Genomic DNA, 21783 nt, shown 5'->3' with positions numbered 1-21783 from the left:
TGGTTTACTGATCAGAAGGTCAGGTCACCATATCATGACCCTGTGCTCTGACCCCAGCTTCCTGACATGTTGGGGTATGTGAAGAAAACAATTTCACTGTGCTCTACTGCATATGTGACCAATAAAGACTCATTATGTAGACTTATACATGACATTTTTAATTCTAAAACAGCTGCTAAACTATGTGCAGACTAAATTATGTGCAGATGTAAAAACAAAATGCTAAACACATTCTCTATTTGTGTGTGTTTTTTTGTACTGTATGTGTATTTCATCAGTGTTGCTATGAGCTTATTTCTCGTAGAATAATAATAATAATAATAATAATAATAATAATAATAATAACGCAGCTCATCTGTGTTATTACTGTGCATTGTCTAGTTTTCACGTATCAAGGACAATAGACGGAGCTTCTGAACTGTTTAACAGCATTATTATTATTATTATTATTATTATTATTATTATTATTATTATTAGTTGGCCAATTATTTTTTTGATTAATCGTATGGGGTGGAGCGAACTTTCAGTACCATTTGTTTTTGTTTATTTAATATAAAGTCCACAAACTGAGTGTAACAAATATAAACTTCACAGTAAAACTTTACACAACTGTTTGTACAAAACAGAAAAGAACCCAACACACACACACACACACACACACACACACACACACACACACACACACACACACACACACACACACACACACCAGAATATATATTATTAATTTAGGACTATAGTTTAATTTGGTGCTTTTTGTGCATCTATAAAAAAAACTAATGCATAATATATATAAAATATATATATATATATATATATATATATATATATATATATAATATATATATATATATATATATATATATATAGTCCTAAATGAATAATAAAAACTCACTTTCACTGCACCTTGTGGTTTCTGTATCTCGGTGTCTTTAGACATTATTTTACTTTTGATCATAATGTTTGAATTAGACATTACAGATCTTACTCGCGCTACAATCTGTATCAGCGCGTCTACACCGCGCGTGACCAGCAACGTGTCCTCGTTACTAACATGTCACTTCCGACAGAATTTACACTGCAAGCGCGCAGATACAGCATATAATGACAAACTTAAATTAAACTAAACCTTTTGAACAGCTTGCACCAGTTTCCCCTGCCCCTTACACACAGTGGAGCATTTTGGATATAAACATAAGTTCAGTTCAATTCAATTTTATTTGTATAGCGCTTTTTACAATAGACATTGTCTCAAAGCAGCTTTACAGAAATATCAACACGGTATACAGATATTAAAGGTGTGAATTTATCCCAACTGAGCAAGACACTGAGTGGCGACGGTGGCAAGGAAAAACTCCCTAAGATGTTTTAAGAGGAAGAAACCTTGAGAGGAACCCGACTCAGAAGGGAACCCATCCTCATCTGGGTAACAACAGATAGTGTGAAAAAGTTCATTATGGATTCATATGAAGTCTGTATGGCCTTAGGAGCAGCCGTAATCACACGAGTTGAAATTCATGTTAGATGCTCTGTTGTCATCGATAGCAAAGTAAGCAGGATAATTGTTAGTGTAAAGAAGATTGTACTGCTATTCCTCCTAAGGCCACATCGACTGGAGGGGAGAAGAGAACATATTTATTCATTCATTTATCTTACACAAAATTTTATTTTCATTAATAGTTTGTTTACGTACACACAGACACAGACACACGCACACGCACACACACGCACACACACACACACACACACACACACACACACACACACACACACACAGTCGGGGCCAAAAGTCTGAGAGCACTAGTGGGAAATGTTTCTATTTTGCATGTTTTTATTATTTAATTTTAACATTTTCATTCGAAATTGTATTATTGACTACAACTTCAGTAAAAAAAAAAAAAAAAAAAAAAAAAAAACGGAGAATCTTTAAAATATTTACAAGAGATTCAGAGTTTCTTAATGTTTACAATTGCAGAATTAAAAGAATATATAAATATCCAATATATTAAACATTTACTTTCTTTGTTTTAAATATTAATAAATTCTAACCAATTTATTTCAAAATGTAAGAGAAAAAAAATCCAGATTTTCAATGTGGTCTCAGACATTTGTGTGTGTGTGTGTGTGTGTGTGTGTGTGTGTGTGTGTGTGTGTGTGTGTGTGTGTGTTTCTGTGTTCTACTATACTGTATTCTTACCTTGCGCAAAAATATATATACATTATAGGAACATTTGATAGGTTGTGTTTTTAATCTATAAAAGGTATTGTCTTTTTAAATGATGACAATTTACAAGGGATATTAATTCAATCATAGTGTACTGTAAAATGAGATTTTTTTTAAATACTTGAAATCAGTTTGATACTTGAAATCAGAATTTCTTACCTTCTTTGACATAGATCAGAAAGTCATTTCTTTGACCCTTTAAACTCTGACCTGTCCACTTGGTGTATCACTAAATGGTTATTTAGTTTATTTAAAAGGCAAATGCACTTTGTGTTCTTCAAATGCAAATAAGTTTGACTCAAACGACAGTCTACAGAAAAGTTTAAAAAAAACATGAAGCAAAAAGCTTCCATTTACATTTTATACATACATAAATATATACATATATAATATAGGTATAGGTTTTATCCAGCGAGATAATTGATTTATGAATCAATCAATGTCTGATTCATAAAAACTGATGTACAAATGTGTGACGCAAAAGCAAAAATGTCAGGCTAAAACTGATGTGACGGATCATCCAGCATTCCCTTTAGTCATCTGATGATGCATTTATTATAGATTCTCCTTCAAACATTGTTTAATTGACTTTCAGAGTTAAGAGGTTTTCATTTTTGGCAATGAGACACAGAATCATTAATGTGACAAAACATTAATAACTTCTCCATTTGAACTGTTAAAATGTGCAGATTCATTGTATTTCAATATGAAACTGTTCTCAAAAAACATTAGACACCAGGATAATATTCATTAATAATAGCACCTAATATTCATTAGTATTGAATTTATTAAAACACTGTGCTATTCTATCACACACCTTTGAATCATGTTAATTTAAATACTATAGTTATAGTACCTGTCAGTGCCAACATCCCCACAAGATTTCATAATGTAATGGGTTTACATTAATACTACATGAATTGATCACGCTCACTTTATATAATTCAATCTTGTAATTAGAAACTTGTGTAAATTAAGCTTAGCATAAGCAGTGTAATCATGTTTTGATGAGAAATTTAATATTTCTTTGTAAACTATAAATCATATTTTTTCTCAAATCTAGTCTACAGCATGTTCCATGTTTTGTTGAAACATTGTAATTGTAAAGTGACACTGGTTATGAGTAAGGAGCTATATAAGTTACACATATTGTTATTATTATTATTATTATTATTATTAACAATAATAATAATAATAATAATAATAATAATAATAATAATAATAATAATAATAATAATGTATTTATTTATTATATATTTTAACTGTTGAAGCATATGTAATTAAATGGTGATTTCAGTGGTGGTAACACTGTATATAGTGCCTTGAATCCAATTTCAGGTGTTTTGGAGTTCTTAATGATCTGTTTTAGGAAAAATAATATATTGAATACAATTTGCATTAGGCTACGCAAAGCAGCTGGAGTGCCGATCTTATTTGCTTCTGCAGGATGTGTTTGAAAAAGAACTTAACTAATTCATGGGGCAGCTGCGCAATGCATAAAATCATGCAGATACAGGTAAGTATTTCAGTAAGCTTCAGTTAATATTCACACCAAACATCAGAATCTCAGTGATCTCAGTGATGATGGTATGAATGTTGGTGCCAGACGAGCTGGTTTGAGAATTTTAGAGGCTGATCTGGGATTTTCACAGACAGCAATCTCTTGAGTTTACACAGAATGGTGGAGAAAAACAAACACCTTGTTGATGAGAGAGGACAGAGGAGAATGGACAGACTAGTTCGAGCTGACAGAAAGGCTATGGTAATGATAATTCTTTACAAGTGTGGGAGCAGAAAACCCTCTTGCAACATACAATACGTCTAACCAAATGAGGTGGATAAGCTACAACCATATTAGGTTCGACTCCTGTCTGTGAGCCAAGAACAGGAACCTGAGGCTAGAGTGGGTGTGGACTCACTGGAACTGGACAGTTGAAGCATGGAAAAACATTGCCTGATTTGATGAATCTTGATTTCTGTTGTGACATGTAGATTATAGGGTCAGACATTGGCATCAGCAGCATGAACCTGCATTGTGTCAACAGTCCAGACTGCTGCTGGTGGTATAACGGTGTGTAGAATGTTTTCTTTCTATTATGTGATCCTATGTGAACCTTTGCTTTCAGCATATGGTGTGAACCCCTTGGTCAGAAATAACCGAAACTAAACATTTTCCCTGTTTTTACTGTTGATCAGTCCTGCACATCGGCTTGTAAGAATTTTAGCTCGTTTCTCAGTACAGAACAGCTTCAGCTCTGGAATGCTGGTGATTTTCCTCACATGAACTGCTTGCTTGAGGTCCTTCCACAACATTTCTATTGGATTAAGGTCAGGACATTGACTTGGCAAATTGTGAAACATGAATTTTATTCTCTTTTAACCATACTTTGGTGGACCCTTATGTGCTTTTTGTGCTTAGGGCTGTTGGCCTGCTGCATGACCCACTTTCTCTTGAGATTCAGTTCACAGACAGATGTCCTGAAACTTTCCTTTAGAATTCACTGTTATAATTCAGAATTCATTGTTCCATCCATTATTGAAAGGTTCTTATAAGTAAGGTTCTTATGCTGGAATGTAGTGTTTGTTTTCTCCAAACATAACACTTCTTATTTAAAGCAAAAGGTTATATTTTTTCACACAAAACATTTTCCCACGTAATCATTAGCAAATTGCAGATGGGCTGTAATGTTCTTTTTGGAGAGCAGTGGTTTTCTCCTTGTAACACTGTAATTCACTCCATTGTTGTTCAGTGTTCTCCCGATGGTGAACTCATGAACATTAACATTAGCCAATGTGAGAGAGGCCTTTGTTTGCTTAGAAGTTACCCTGGGTTCCTTTGTAACCTCAGGGACTTTTACATGTCTCACTCTTGGAGTGATTTTGGTTGGTTTCTAATAAACATACTAGGTTCTCTTTTTTGATTAAATTACAGCTAATAGTAACTAGTGACCTAGACGTATTAGGTGTAATTTATGCACTAGTCAAATATTAACCCCACCCCATCCAGTTAATAGTTATAGTTGAAATGAAGCTATCTGGCAGCCCGACATTCAGGTCTCTCCCTCAGCACTTACTGTAGAACAGCGGTGCTACAGAGGCGCAGACCACACGATTCTCTCGCCCACACGATTCTCTCTCTCTCTCTCTCTCTCTCTCTCTCTCTCTCTCTCAGTGTTCCCTAGTTTATAACTTATAACCTTGGTACCCAAAGTTTCCCCCTTTTTAATGTAATTTAGTTCCTTTTAATTTTGTGCCAGATCAACAAAAAATCCTCCAGTATGTTTATCCCTGAAAAGAAAATGAAACAGAACACACGCACGCTGCTTGTATAATAGAAAACAGTTGACCTGTATTAAATGACTCAATGTTTTTAAGTCTGTTTTTACATCTGTTACGCTTCCGCCGGTGGATGGCGCTGCGGCGTCGAAGCACAAAGACTGCTGCAGAGCGCGCGTGCACGAGACTCTGACATATGGACACGCGCGGCTCGTTTGTTTTGATTTACTTCCTGTCCAGGTATTGGCTTATGTTCGAGGGTGTGTCTTTATTTCTCGAGGTGTCTATGCTTTAGATAATTATGTTGGTTATTTAAACCCCTCGTATGGCTGCGCACTTCGCGCAGTATTATAGTTTGTAACGTTAGTAGTGTTTAAGGAGTATAGCTTTAGCGCTGTGTTAGAATGCGTGTAGCATGCTAGCGGTCTCAGTTCCATGTTCTGTTTTCGAGTAATGCCTAGACTGTAGTTCCATGGTTGATCCAGCTAGTCCTGTTCAGCATAGACCGCGTTTCTTGTGTTCTGTTAGTTTGTTCATCAATAAAGACGGCGCTCCTGCGCTTACTTCCTGCTAACTGTCCTGTGTCGTTACATCACCACATTATTTTGTTCATCTATTACTATTGTTGCAACATAGTACATGCGGTCATACACATTAGGGTTAGTGTGCTACATGGGATACACAGTGGTCATTACTAAAGCCATTAATGTACTTTTTGAGTTCTAAATGAATAGTTCAATTCATATCTTGCAGAAACTTTATCTAATTCTAAAGCATCATTGTTATATTTTTTTCTGTCACAGTGAGATGGCAATATTTTGACGGGTGTGGAAGGCCTCACTGGGACATTTTGTATTAGTAGTGTAAAACATATGCATTGGCTTACATATTGGTAGACATGCCAATTTAAAAAATATACATGTAGGAAACACTTAAGAGACATCTATATGTAACCAGAAAATGAAGGAATGGGATAGGCTGACTTAAATATCTAGTTGGTGGCTGTGCCTCAGGTGGTAGAGCAGGTTGTCTAATTGTAGGGTTGGCGGTTTGATTCCTGGCCCACATGACTTGAAGTGTCCTTGGGCAAGACACTGAACCCCAAGTTGCTCCTGATGTCAAGTTAGCACCTTGCATGGTAGCTCTGCTACCATTGGTGTGAGAATGGGTGAATAGTTACATCAATATTTGTGTAGGAAAGTTCCTCATATTCAGAGTAGGGCTAGGCAGGTGCTCAAGTTGCTATGATTTAATAAAGCAGCATGTCAGTTACATTTATATTTTTAAATAAGAAGTCATTCACAGTGCATATACACTAAAGAAAACAGTCACCCACTATTTATTTGATAGCACATTGTGCTAATCTGTGTCACATTTTTTATTAAATTAAAGAGACCAGAATGGGGCGCATATGGCTTAGTGCTAAGCACGTTCGCCTCCCACCTCCAGGGTTGGGGGTTTGATTCCCACCACAACCCTGTGTGTTCGTAGTTTGCGTGTTCTCCCTGTGCTGCTCCCCCTGTCCAAGGACATGCATGGTAGGCTGATTGGCATGTCCAAAGTGTCTGTAGTGTATGAATGGGTGTGTGAATGTGTATGTGAGTGTGCCTTGCGATGGACTGGTACCCTGTCCAGGGTGTACCCTGTCCTGTGCCCTATGATCTCTGGGATAGGCTCAAGGTTCCTGTATGATAGGAGATATAGAAAATGAAAGGGTGGGTGGATGGAAACCAGAGCGAAATTACATTATCCTGAGTATCCAGTTACACAAATGGAGAGGCGAGTTTAGAATTGGCTAAATAAATCATACACTCTAGAAACAAAGTGGGATATAATCAGTGGTTGATTTTAGACACAATCATTCCTGATAATAATACTGCTGTTGGTTTGAGTTGAGCACTGACAATCAAATTAAAAGAAGAAGAATCCAGTATTTAGTGTTTTTTTTTTTTAAACAGTGGAGTGATAAATCCTCAGAGACTGCTACAGTGTCCTCCAAGGAATCCATGGCTAATCATAGGCTGAAGTGTTTCAGAGACGTTCTGGACACTCTGTGTAATGAGAATTTCTTTATTGAGTCTTAGTTACAGATTATTGAATATGTTGCATGTTAAATAAGATTCTGATACTAACAATGGGAAATGCTGATTTAAGACAATGGAATGCTCTGAACCTTGATGAGCCATAAAAAAAAATAAAAAAAAATTAAAAAAAAGAAAATTCACAAACAAATTAGAAAATCCCATAATTGTCACAAATAAATAAATTTTAAGCCCATTAATACTTGGTAATGTGCTGTACTGAGAATCATCATTCTACAAACATTGGAAATTCTCAAGCAGGTAAGTGTTTAAGGGAAGGAACAAAGTTTAAAGTGAACACATTTGGGCCAGTGAGTAAAACCTCATTTTTACATGATCTCAGCACTTTGTGTTTTAAACATGCTTCCAACCATACAAAAATTCATCATGACTGATTGGCTGGGAGGTGACAAGGATTCTGAGTACTGTTCAATAAAGCTGATGATATATCTGCAGTGAAAACTGTAAAGGTGTACAGATGAATGAGTAGTTCTTACAACCAGGATAATCTGAGTGTTTTGTTTTCTACTATATTAACCTAAATTCTCACTATCCCAGAAAAGCTACTGAATATACTTTATCTACTCAATAATATTTGGGAGAGAAACTTAACTAGATTTACTGGTAGAATAATGCTAGTTATTGTTTTAAACTCAAAATGAGGTATAACTATGCTAAACCCAGAAATCAAGAGGCATGTTTAATACATCAATCACATAGTACATATAAGAGGGTCTGTACAGATGCTTCATAATGAAATTCCAGGACTTTCAAGGACTTTTCAAGCACTGTTTTTTTGTTTGTTTTATGTTTTCAAGGACTATACAAGAGATGTCATTCAAACATATCCTTCATTTCCAAAAAAAAAAAAAAAAAAAAAAAAAATATTTAAAAAAAAAACAAAAAAAAACAACCATTTTATATAGCTCCTTTTCCCAGCCATGATGGACTAAATTTGTATTTCCCAGTCATTGCTTCATTTTCACCATAATTTCACCATTGCATCGTATTTTCACTCTGCCTAGTGTCAGCCCTTTATTACATCCTACTCTCTGTGCTCACATGCTGAATTTTAATACAGCCGAATTCCCAATAAAGCTGTTCTCATTTACATATTTTTTCTGTTTCTGAAAGCAGGACCTCGCACTCGCCGGGCAGTACTGGCCATTATCTTCTACAGAAAGTAGCTAAGGTTTGTCCAGAAAGTCACTAGATATATTGCTAGATGCATTTATATATATTAAAAAAAAAAAAAAAAAAAAAAAAAAAAGGTGCTAAGGGGGTCTGAGAAGTGGACCGAAGCTGTCCCTGTTAAAATGAATGAGTGAACAGCAGGGGGAGGAGGGGCTGCAGCGGGGAGTACTTTCTACTCTTGAGAGGCTCTTCCTCAACTTCTTCAGACTTGAGAGACTCTTCTTCAGCTTTGTAGCAATCTTCCTCACCTTCCTTGGTCTTGAGAGACTCTTCCTTTTCTTCCCTAGGCTTGAAAGGGTCTTCTTGAACTTCCTCAGTTTTGAACTTCTTCAGACCTGAGACACTTCCTTTCAGTTCAACTTCTTAAGTCTTGAGAAACTCTTCCTCACCTTCTTTGTGTCACGTATTGTGACGGAGCGGAGATAGGACGGATGCAAGTGCAGGATGAACAGTTGTTTATTTGAAAGAGAGACAGGCAGACAAATCCTAAACGTAATCCGCAAACATGCAAGAGGTCAGGCGATTGGCAAACAGGCATACAGGGGGCAAGGCTGGAATCTAGGTCGTGGTCACGGAAAACAGGATCTATAAACAAAACGGGAAACGAACTATGACGAGGAACTGGGAGCGGATAATCCAGCGCGAACTAACTCTAAAAATGGACCGTGACTATGACTCAGATACGAACTAAACTAACTCTACGATAACGTTCCACGTTGTGTGCTGGGAGGCGCGCGGTATATATGCGGACATGATCTTCGTCTAAACCGCTAGCAGCTGAGAGCAATTCAGACCCACGTGAAATCCCAGCCAATGACAGAACAGGGAGGAGACATGACAGAAACATAAACAAAACACACGTGTCCAGATGTCACTACGGTCAACAACGGAAAAGCAGGTGCTCGCGCATTCGCGCTTAGAGCACGCTGCTTCAAGGGGGAATCATGACACTTTGGTCTTGAGAGACTCTTCCTAAACTTCTTCAGGCTTGAAAGGCTCTTCCTAAACTTCCTAAGTTTTGAGAAAATCTTCCTCAACTTCTTTATTTTTGAGAACCTCGTCCTCAACTTCTTTATTTTGGAGAAACTCTCCCTCAGCTTCCTTATTTTTCAGAACTTCTTCCGTACCTTCCTCAGGTTTGAGAGGCTCCTCAACATCCTTGGTCTTAAAAGGCTCTTTCTCAGCGTTGCCAGGCTAGATCAGCTCTTCCTCATGTTCCTCTTGAAAGGCACATTCTTAATCATGATGCGCTTCTTTGAATTCCTCGTTCTCAATTTGGATCTTTCTCAATTTCACCAGACTTGATGAAAGACACGTCTCAACTCATCTTTGTGATGCTGTTCCCCAAGTTTCATAATATTGAGAGGGTTTTCTTTTCCCCAGTTTTAGGAGACTCTTCTCCTCTCTTTTCAGTCTCAAAGTTCTTCCATGATTTCCATTAACATTTCAGGGCTCTTTTTCAATTTCCTTAGTATTTAGAAGCTCTCTCTCTCTCTCTCTCTCTCTCTCTCTCTCTCTCTCTCTATATATATATATATATATATATATATATATATATATATATATATATATATATATATATAAAATTCTTCTGAAAAACTTGTATGAAGGGAGAGATCAAGGTGCCATGGTGCGGGCCAAGTTTACACAATATACTAAAATGGACTCATCTACATCTTTCTTCTTTGCACTGGAGAAAAAAAACAGAGAGAAGAAGTCCATCAGCCACTTGAAACTACCCAATGGACAAGAAACTACCGACAAAGATAACATCATTCTACAAGCGCTATCTTTTTATGAGGAACTGTACAATAGTCAACCATGTGATCCTGAAGCAACTGAAGAACTTCTGAATGGACTACCACAGCTGAGCGAGGGTGAGAGAAACGAACTTGAAAAATCACTGTCCTTAGAAGAGCTCAGTACAGCTGCTCAACAACTGTCAAACGGAAAGTCACCGGGGCTGGATGGATTGACCTCCGAATTTTATAAAACATTCTGGTCCTTGATTGGCCCAGACCTGCACTTTGTCATACTCAGATGTATGGAAACAAAAGTCTTACCCCTTAGCTGTAGGAGAGCTGTAATTACCCTGTTACCCAAAAAAAGGAGACCTTGGTAGCTTAAAGAACTGGCGTCCTGTCTCCCTCCTTGGGACAGATTATAAAATCTTTTCAAAGGCATTAACAAACCGCCTTAAAAGATTTTTAGCCACAATACTACATGATGACCAGTCATACTGCATCCCAGAACGCTCAATCTTCAGCAACCTTTTTCTGGTGCGAGACCTGTTGCACCTCACAGAGCTATATAAGGTAGAGATGGGACTAGTGTCACTAGGTCAAGAGAAGGCTTTTGACAGATTGGATCATGGTTATCTTTTTAAAACCCTAACAGCTTTGGGCATTGGTGGACGCTTCATCTCATGGATTAGGCTGCTGTACACTGATGTGTACAGTATGCTGAAAATAAACGGAACACTAACAAGAACTTTTCCGTGCACAGAGGTGTTCCACAAGGCTGTAGCCTGTCCGGTCTGCTGTACACTCTCCCCATTGAGCCCCTGCTAAGACACCTGCGAGAAAATCTGCAAGGGTTTTCAGTGTTAAGCCCTGACTTATCTGATGTGACCACAGTCAATGTCACAGCATATGCTGATGATCTGACGGTGATAATCAGGTCCGAGGATGACATCAGTCACGTGTTTTCTGGCCTGGATGTCTTTCAGAGCGCATCATCTGCACGTGTAAACTGGAACAAAACTGATGCCTTGCTTCTAGGTCAATGGCAGGAGGAAAATATACCTCACCTCCCATAGGAGTGTTCATGGAGGGACTGAGAATACTTGGGATCTTCTTTGGCACAGATCGATATATGCAGAAGAACTGGGATGGATTGACCAATAAGGTTCTAGAAAATCTAAATAGATGGAGATGGATTCAATCACAGCTGTCCTATAGGAGCAGGGTCCTAGTGTCCTATAGGAGCAGGGTCCAAACAACTTGGCTGCCTCGATGCTGTTGGCTCAAATTCAGCCTATTACCCCAAAACACTTAAAATTCAACTTAGAAGCCAATACTCACATCTACCTCAGAGCCCAGTTGGAGATAGAAAAAAATACACCAGCCGTGAGTGAGAAGAAGCAAGGGTCCAGATTTATTGTTCCGTTCCACCACACGAGATCCACACCGATGAGAATTCTCAGAAGTGATCCCCCTACCCTGAGCTTAAGCTCCAGTATTTATACTGTATTTACACACTAAATAGCCCATATGTTTCAAGAAGACTATGATCTCACTACCAATAGGGTTAAAAAAAGAGCTCATTTACCTTACTCTTATGTTCCAGAAAAGGGCTATTTCACTTACACATAGAATTGAAACCAGGGGTTTTAATTTACACATAAAATCAGAACCCAGGCATTTCCAATAACCCAGAAAATAAAAACCCAGAGTTTCCAGTTACTCAGAGGATCAGAAACCAGAGTTTTCAGTTACCCAGGGCATCAGAATCTTCAGTTTTGATTTACCTAGAGAATAGAAAGTGGAGGAGACTAAACAATCTAATGGGACCTTGGTCTTATTGTTATCTCGAGGGGGGGCCAGTTTGACCCAGCCACCCTTATAACTGGCTCTCTTCATGGTTCTCTTAAAATTTAGGCCTCCCTTGCGAGACGAGAATCTTCACCATCTGAATCATGAGTAAGTTATATTTTCCTGTATATCTAGTTTATATTTTATTTTCAGATTTACTCTATATCTCTTATTATATATACTGCTTGAAAAAACAGTTTACTGTACTTCCTACTTCTTATCATTTTTATAAAGAGTATATATATATATATATATATATATATATATATATATATATATATATATATATATGTTATTATTATAAGACATTACCCTTATAATATCTTAATATTCCTTTTTATTATTCTTATAAAGTTATAATAGTATGTGTGTGTGAGAGAGATTGTGTGTGTGTGTGTTATGTCTACTTGCCCGCCCTTGACTGTACAAGGGTGTGTGTGTGTGTGTGTGTGTTTTAGCACTCCTCAGCTCGTACACTTCTTTCGACTTTTTGACTAACAACCCATAGTGTATTACTCTTAAAGATCTTTAAAGTGTTTTTCCAATTTATCCACATCTGACTAATACCGCTTCTGTATGTCTAGGTGCCGGTGCCCGTCGTCAGTCCCTTCTCTTTCCGTTACTGGACCTGGATCTGGATCTGGATCTGGATCTGGACACTCATTACCAGCTTGTGCATCTCACTGCTGATATCATGATGCTACTTAACTATCTTCGCAGCACCCCCTCTAGGAATGGAGATCCGGGGTTCCCCCCTCTTCTTCGATACAGAATCTGCCTACAGCATCTACAGCAATCTACAGCAAATGTGAGTATTTGCTTCTATGTTGAATTTTAAGTGTCTTTGGGTAATTGGCTAAATTTAGGCCAGCAACTTTCAGCTTATATGCATGAACACAATCCATTATAGCTGATGTATCGTGTAGCATGACTGAAGTGATGTGCAGGTCTTCAAATCTAATACTTTTTAATATCATAGTCAAGAAATTTCCAAAAATGTAAGTGCTGATACCTGCAGCTACCCTGTGCTTAACTGATGAAACAGTGAAGGAACAGCCCACACCTGTCCATGAAACAGATTTTCAGTAAAATGGCCAATTACTTTTGGTCCCTTGAAAAAGAAGGGGCTACATATTAAAGAGCTGTAATTCCTAAACCATTCCTCCAATGTGGATGTGAATACATTTAAATTAAAGATGAGGGACTGCACTTTAATCCCACATTCATTATTTAACTGTAACTTGAATAAGTGTGTAATAAGCCTCAGCATTTTTATTATCAGCTACAAGCAATCTGCTTCATTACATTTATTCTCAGTGAATATGAAATTACTGCAGATATATTTATCATCCCCGGGGAGGGTCTCTGTTTGCACAAAGGACCAATCACAACTGTTGTCTGCATACACAGATGTTATTACAGTTTTTTTTAGAGGTGCACATCAGGCAACGCAAAGGTCTGACGTAGAAGTATAAATAGCCTTTTTAGCGTGTCTCGAATTGCAGAAGTTGTCAACTGTTTTGCCTCATGTTCATTAGATCCTGTCCGAAAAACACGTTAACATCAAGGGCAACAAGTGCTGAGATTGTGACGCTGATGAAAAGGTGGCTGCAGCTGGCTTCAGACCGTGGAGGAGGATGGAAGAGGTGCAACAAACAGTAGCTTGTCCTGACTAGGAACGCATAAACCATTGAAATCAACGAGGAAAAAATTCAGCAGTGATCAGCCTGGAGCTCACGAGTGTATGCCCAGGATGACACTCTCTCCCTGGGCAAAGCCTGCGAACTTCGCCCAGAGCTCAGTCCATGTACTTTCGGAAATTTCGGCTGTGTGGTCTCGCCGTGAGTGATGCTACTGTACTTTTGGACATGTCAAAATATTAAGACAATGGGAATTCAGTTCAAACATTTTAATGAAATATTTACACACACACACACACACACACACACACACACACACACACACACACACACACACACACACACACAGGGCCATTAGCCAAAAACAACCGGCCTATGTAGCACCTATGCCCGCAGCGGACTCTAGCGCAGACTGGGCGGAGTGCGCCTCGCTGACCGACAGCTCCACGACTCAGCTAATTGCTGTAGCACATCGTCTTGGTCACGAGCTTGCGTTGTTCATCTTTTGCGTTCGCACTGTGAACAGGAGACATTTCTCTATCACTTTAACGTTTAACACATTGGAATGAATTTGTTAAAAAACATTTTAATCATGCTTACGTAGGTTGCTAGAGCTGTGGGGATGTCCGACACAGTGATGTCTCTTCCCACGAGTGCCCGCAGGGCAAGCTTGACATGCGCAGAAATCCTGGCCTGTGTGCCAGAAAAGAAAAGCCACCCCACAGAAGTCTCATATCCCGGCATATGCTTCCTCAGGTGGCAGAAAGCTTTCAGCCACTTCAGCTCCAGCTTGGTGACGGCTAGCTTAGCGAGTCCAAAAGCAGAGGCAGGTTTGTGCTGCTTCACCTGGGAGAAAAGGACAATGAATGAAAAATATTAAACACCCCCATGTACAACACAGCAGCCCCTGGAAATAAAAGTGAAATACACAGAAGTTACTTACATTGATCAGAAAGAGTCAGCCTTCTCGAGGTTCTCAAACTCCTCAGTAGTGAGGTTCTGCAGGACTCCGGTCCTGTCTGCTGACCGAAAAGAAGTGAGCACACAGCAGCCCGATGCAACGGTTGAGCATGTCCGGGTCTGCTGGACGAGTTCAGATCAGCCAGTGAAACAGGGACAGCGTCCGACAGTTTGCCGTGCAGGAGCTGTAAGTACTCCCTCACTCTTCTCCGCTCGCACGCCTTGCCTGTGGAGCACGACTCGACCGGACAGATGTCTGCACTCCCACTGCAGCAGTCTCTGGAGACTCCACAGCCTCGTGGAGCCAACTCGGCCCTCGGACAGCCTCTCATCAAGTTAATGGAGGAACTTGGAAACACACGTCAGAAATACCTTGGCCGGAGTGACCTTGTACCGCTGGCACAATGATTTCATCCATTCAAGGACTCTCGAGACATTGTCGATGTACTTCAGGTGGGCTGTGTTGTGGATAAAAATGACATGAAATAAACATGAGGGACACTTAGTATGAGTAATATGTAGTTTTATTGATAATTCACAGGACTGGTGGGTGCGTAATCTTGAGGAGAGTGGTGGGGGGAAGAAAATGGGGTGCGTCCTGGGGACATGGGAAACTCAGCAAAGGTGAAGTGAGAGGACCACTGAGAGTGGGGCGGACTGGCAGGTGAGAAGTGGGAAGAATGGTCGGGGACCAGGTCAGAGAAGGTGACATCTTCCTCAGACTGAAAGCTGGAGGGGGGTTTTGGCTGTGTAGAGGCGTCAATACACACGTTCACGGGGCAGATTTTGTATCGGGGGGGGGACACCCCGCATTTCCATTTCCAGAGGGGGTGCTGCGAAGATAGTTAAGTAGCACCATGATATCAGCAGTTAGATGCGCAAGCTGATAATGAGTGTCCAGATCCAGATCCAGTAAAGGGGAGAAGAAGGAATGACGATGGGCACCTAGACACACAGAAGCGGTATTAGGCAGATACTGACAAATTGGATTTCCACTTTAAAGATCTTTAAGAGTACTACACTATGGTTTAATAGTCGAAGAGTCAAACAGAAGTATAAGAGCTGAGGAGTGCTAACACAGACACACACACACACACACACACTTACACACACACACACACACACACACACACTCTCGTACAGTCAAGGGCGGGCATGTAGACATAATACACACACACACACACACACACACACATATAACATTATAACTTTATAAGAATAATAAAAAGGAGTATTAAGATATTATAAGGGTAATATCTTATAATAATAGAAAACGCTATAAAATACAGAATAGTAGGATATGTAGGACAGTAGAAGGGTAATATAATGATTTTATGAAGTAGGAAGTACAGTAAATCGTTTTTCAAGCAGTATAACTATATATAAAATAGAGATATAGAGCAAATATGAAAATAAATTATAAACTAGAAATACAGGAAAATGTAACTTACTCATAATTCAGATGGTGAAGATTCTTGTCTCGCAAGGAAGGCCTTAATTTTAAGAGAAAACCATGAGGAGCCATTTATAAGGGTAGCTGAGTCAAGCTACTGGTTTTGATTATATTTGTAAGTTGAAAAGCCCTGTTTTTTGAGCTAATGGTAAGTTGAATAGCTCTTTTTTAACCCTATTGGTAGTGAGATCATAGTCTTCTTGAAACATATGGGTTATTTACTGTGTAATTACAGTATAAATACTGGAGCTTAAGCTCAGGGTATCAGATCACTTCTGAGAATTCTCATTGGTGTGGATCTCGTGTGGTGGAACGGAACAATAAATCTGGACCCTTGCTTCTTCTCACTCACGGCTGGTGTCTTTTTTTCTATCTCCAACTGGGTTCAGAGGTTGATGTGAGTATTGGCTTCTATGTTAAATTTTAAGTGTTTTTGGGTAATGAGCCAGCAGCTGCCAGGGGACTGTCTGTGTTGGCCCACATAAAGTGAAGGAAGCGCTCGACGTGTCTCCTCTCCTGCTTGCCGTTGGCCGCGGCTTTGGGGACATCTCTGAGACTTGTCAGCCAAGCCGTGTACACTTAACATTGGCTCTGGAAAAGAGAAAAAAAAGGGGGGGGGGATCAGTGAAAGAAAAACAAATTTCATCCTGGGACGTCCACCCCGGGCGACCACCTGGAGTCCGCCGCCCACACACAATAAAAATAGGCCTAGAGATAGTTTAGGTACTCACCCACAGAGCCACTACTCTTTCCGGGCTACTAGCGCTTGCAGCCGTTCAAATTCTGCGGAGAGTTTTGCTACTTTTCGATCAGTTCAGAACATTTGCAACTTTTAGATTTGTTCGTCTCACCGAAAGCTTGCAGTTGTTGCAGCTTTATTTTGGCGCTGAGCAGTAGCTTCCTGACCGTGTCCCCGGCGAGCTGGTGAAGGTGGAACAGGTGGCAGTCTAGCCGGCGGAAACCTTTCCTGCCGCATGCAGACACCGGGCAGTCCAGAGCACCCGCATATCACCCGCTCGCTCGCTGCCGCCAGGTGAAGCCAGCGTTCCTCTGGACCCTGCTGATGAATCTGGGCGAGATGAGCCTGCACGTTGGTGTAGAAACGCCGACAAACTGGACACACTCTTCTCTGTGACATCTCGCTGCTCAGCACCGCTAGAGCGGGTGACTTTATAGGCAGCCAGTCAGGAGGGCGGTCCCATTAGCAGACCTAGTAGGAACCATCCTGCAGCAAAAAAACGGCATGCTCTGCCTATTAGGGACGTTTAAACGCTTAAAAATGTGCCCTTAATAGCTACTATGGTGGAATAAATTACATACTTAAAAATTACAATGTTTCAGCTGTGTTCTCTTGCTATTTAAGGACGTTCCGATACTTTCGCATGCTTACAAATGTGCTCTGAACAACTGCCACGGTGGAATAAATAACATGTTAAAATAGTACAGAATGTTTCAGCTGTGTGCACTTGTTATTAGGGACGTGCCGATGCTTCCGCACACTACCAAGTGTGCTCCGAAAAATTGCCACGTTGTCATAAACAGGGTTCCATTCTTTCCTCACACAGTTCTTTGACTATCTGCACAGGCAAGTTACCAGACATCGCATGCTTCGAACAGCCAGTGTGCAGGGAGTCAGTGTTTTTAATTCAGCACTTGAGCACCACTGGGCTGTTCATTTCAGGCTCTCCGTCACATTTTATGTGAATGTGGCCATGACATTCCTCACAGTTGCCTCTGATTTCTATGAATTTATCTGCGGCTGATGGATAGACCTTGGCTCTTTTAAAGACAAATGTGCAGGGACCTGGCTCAAAATGAGTGTCATCATTACTGCCACTTGTTTCATGATCACTTTCATAAATAAACCCTAAAGCAGTCCAGATGTTGTCTGTTCAATTTAACAAAAGTATATAGAGCCTTTGCAGTGATCTTGTTTTCTAGCTGCTCACTAAGCTCTGTCCAGATGCTCTGATTAGGAGTAGCTATGTTGACATTTTGGACTATGGCCTCTTTTGATGAAGGGAGGACTGTGAAAATGGAATCCCTGTCCACTGCTGGTTTCTTGGGCATCTGGCATAAGCAAAACATAATTACCCACTGAAATAATCCTGATGCAAAAAATGTCATGTACAGTATAAACATGTTTTCATGTATTACTGTATTTGCCAAAATACAAGGAAAATATAATCTAGTAATAATGTATAAGGATATTATATCTTATATTAGGACCAATATGGTAATGTGGACCCTTAGATGCACAATGTATTAAAAAAAACTAACATGGGTACCATGTGCAGCGGTAATTAGCATTTCATAGCTACATTAGCCATATTAGTATTAGCAGTGAGATTTCTGTTCAATAAACATTGACAATCTTAGCTCTCTTGAATGTTTTACCATTATGATTGAAGTTAACTAATATTATTGTAACTGACAGTGTTAAAACATTGTACTTACACTGGCCAGAATTTTGATTTAGTAACTATATCGACTTTCCCTATACTAACACTAATTTCCACTAGAGCATCGAGAACAGAAGTGTCCCTGACACCTAGTGGTGGGAGTGAAGTGTAACATGATTCTCCTTGTAAATAAATGAAAAGTTCAATATTGAGAGACCAGTGAATGAAGTAAAGAGAATTGTTTATTGAACAAATGATGATATGATTTGTCTTGAAAAAGTCTTCGGCACTTCGACTCAAAGTGTGCTCACACCAAGGAGATTTGTGCATATAAGTCAATGTCTAATATTTTAAAAACAAAAGCAGTACAAACGATTGAGAATATTTGTGGTGAATTAGGAGCATGTGGGGAGTCTGAGAGACCTCAGAATGACCTATGAATATTCTTTTAAATATCTTCAAAATCGAAGCAGCACAAACGAAAATTTTTATGGCACAAACGGAGCACAAACGATTGAGACAATTTTGCCGACATTTTGCATTGGGTGAGGGTGGCACCTTCATGCAGGTCCAAACCCAAGTTATCAGAATAAGTTTTACTGGCCAAGTATGCTGGAGTATACAAGGAATTTGTTGCTGGTTTATACCGATCCTACAGTGCACACTTACACACACAGTTCTGGATGTAAACAAGACACCCAGTAATACAAAAGAGACCAATGACAGATACCACAGGACAGTTTACAGTGAAAACAATCTTAAAAACCACTCACAAAGAACAGTTAAGAGTAAAGTGATATTACTTTAAATGACTAAAAGCTTGTATGAGCCCTGATGAGCCTCATAAATAAGAGTTTGAGACTCTTTAGCTTTTATTCACAGGAACTGTAAGAGAATTGTTTCCCATTGTCATAAAGAGTCAATTTAAGGAAAGCTGAGGAATCCATCCTGTCATATCCATGTTTAAAACGCAATAATGGAGATTGTTTAACGTGTAAGAAGTACAAACGCTACACTGAAAGAGCGAACTAGAGGAATAATAATTACTACTACTACTACTAATAATAATAATAATAATAATGCACCTGTAGTAAATCTATGCTAATCAGAATTGTGATGTGTTTTATTCATACAACCAACAGAAGTACCTCAATTTACCTGAAAGGAGCTGTCTCGCTCGGTTTGAATGACGCACCTGCGCACTCAACCACGCCCACCAGATGACTAAACCGTAGAAATGAATGGAATAGGGATATAAACAAATAGATCAATAAAGAAGATTGCACTTTGCATTCCATATTTTCTCCATCACAGTGATTGCAAATGTTATATTATATTTAGAGCTGCAACAACTAATCGATAATAATCGATTCTGAAAATCATTGGAAACGAATCTCATTTTCGATTAGTTGGTCTGCACGGTGCGTTTACTCATTACATTACTTCTGTACTGAAAACACGCTTCGGAGAGTAAATATTAAAGTAGTGTCCTAAATGAAGTACTGTACACTTACACTATGCACTTACACTACGCACTACTCTCCCGTCTAGTGCAATAAAGTCTAAAACCATCTAAGCCTAATCCGTTTGCAAAAGAAATCTGTGATCTTCAAAATACCTTCATTTTTATATATCCTAAATACTGAAAACATTTGTTAAGTTGCTAGACATGACTGAATGCATTGCTGTCCAACTAAAATGAAGACAATATTATTTGTATATTGTAATATAGTACATAGAATAACACTTCCATGTAGAGACACTTAAAGACTTGTATTATATTTGAAAAGAGACATGGTCAATCGTATAACTGTACACAAGCAGTTTGTGCTTGGTTCCCGATAATCACCGCTTGCGGTGATTTTTGTGATATTTGTATGTTGTCTTTCTTATAAGGTATCCTTGAGTGTTATGAAAGGCGGCGACAAATAAAATGTATTATTGCATAGTTCTCCCATCTGACCATGCAGAGTCCATCGGTGGTGTTGTCCCAGGAATAGCAGCTGGCTGTGTGTAGTGCCGTGTCACTCTTCTGCATTATAGCCCAACTACCAATGTACTTAATACTTAATGCTTTTCCATGTCTGTTTTTTTTTTTTTTTAAATGAGAGTACGCGCTGTGATACTCTCTGTCCACTGGTTCAGTTTGTTCCGACTTTAGTCCAACCCTGACACCTTCACATTCATCAGGCACTTACGTAAAGAGACGTTTTAGGCTGAGCTGGTGCTTTGGGAAATAGTATACTGGCCTGTGAGCTGTTTCTGTGAGCAAGGGGTCTCACTATTTGGAATGCTATTGTGCAGCTGTGCCTTTCCCATTTTGACTCCTGTCCTGGAGTCAGGATCACACTGCTGGTACTGGCAGTGTCCGGCTCTTTTAAGAACTCACTTACACATGATGTGTCACTCACTGTAGGCCAATCAGCTACCCATTACCATTCTGTTTCTTTCCAGCAAAAAGGGCTTTTTAATGCATTAAAACTTGTGTTGTGTTTCACTAAAAGAAAATGCTGCATCCATGGAATTGTCATTGCCATATCATGGCACATAGGATTAAAACAAATGCTTCATTTCTCCATATGTTGCTTGTAGCATTTTAAGACGTATTAAGGCACAAGTGAGGTGTAAGAGGCTGTGCTACACCCCGCACAGTCAGCAGAAGACAGCAGCAGTGCACCGCAAGAGTTGCCGTGTGGGGGAACTCAGTTACCCAGAACACTCCAGGCTGATTAACTGGGATTGCCTGCACTTGCCAGGCCGGATGCTTAAACCCAGACTTTGAGGCCACTCTTTGTCATACCTTTGTAAAGGGGAGAAAAATTTCCTGATGTGGGAACTACTGGGGAAGGGAAGTTGGGTCAGAGCCACTCAAATGGCTCAATGCCAGGTGCCCCCTCAGGAAATTCTTTGAGGAGGGGGCTCACAACCTAGGTAAAATCATCTCCCACCCTCCCTGCTCC

The 21783-nt window shown here is 39.5% G+C and overlaps 1 long non-coding RNA gene across 3 annotated transcripts; it reads right to left on the bottom strand.

Annotated features, from left to right (window-relative positions):
• Window positions 1-13929: 13929 nt before the first annotated feature.
• LOC128632512 (uncharacterized) lies at window positions 13930-18165 on the bottom strand. 3 transcript variants are annotated; one of them, XR_008396135.1, is made up of 4 exons: window positions 16420-18165; window positions 14952-15913; window positions 14609-14854; window positions 13930-14524 (listed from the first exon to the last, which is right to left on the bottom strand). It is a non-coding gene; the product is annotated as an uncharacterized LOC128632512 (long non-coding RNA). The 3 variants fall into 3 exon arrangements; XR_008396136.1 differs by having other exon boundaries at window positions 14506-14854; window positions 16420-17012; window positions 17153-18165; XR_008396134.1 differs by having other exon boundaries at window positions 14506-14854.
• Window positions 18166-21783: the final 3618 nt, after the last annotated feature.

This window comes from Ictalurus punctatus, unplaced genomic scaffold (genome assembly GCF_001660625.3).
Source record: "Ictalurus punctatus breed USDA103 unplaced genomic scaffold, Coco_2.0 tig00064105, whole genome shotgun sequence".
In the NCBI taxonomy this organism is placed as follows: Eukaryota; Metazoa; Chordata; class Actinopteri; order Siluriformes; family Ictaluridae; genus Ictalurus; species Ictalurus punctatus.
Note: the sequence above shows the minus strand (reverse complement) of the source record. Positions and strands in the feature narration are given on the sequence as shown.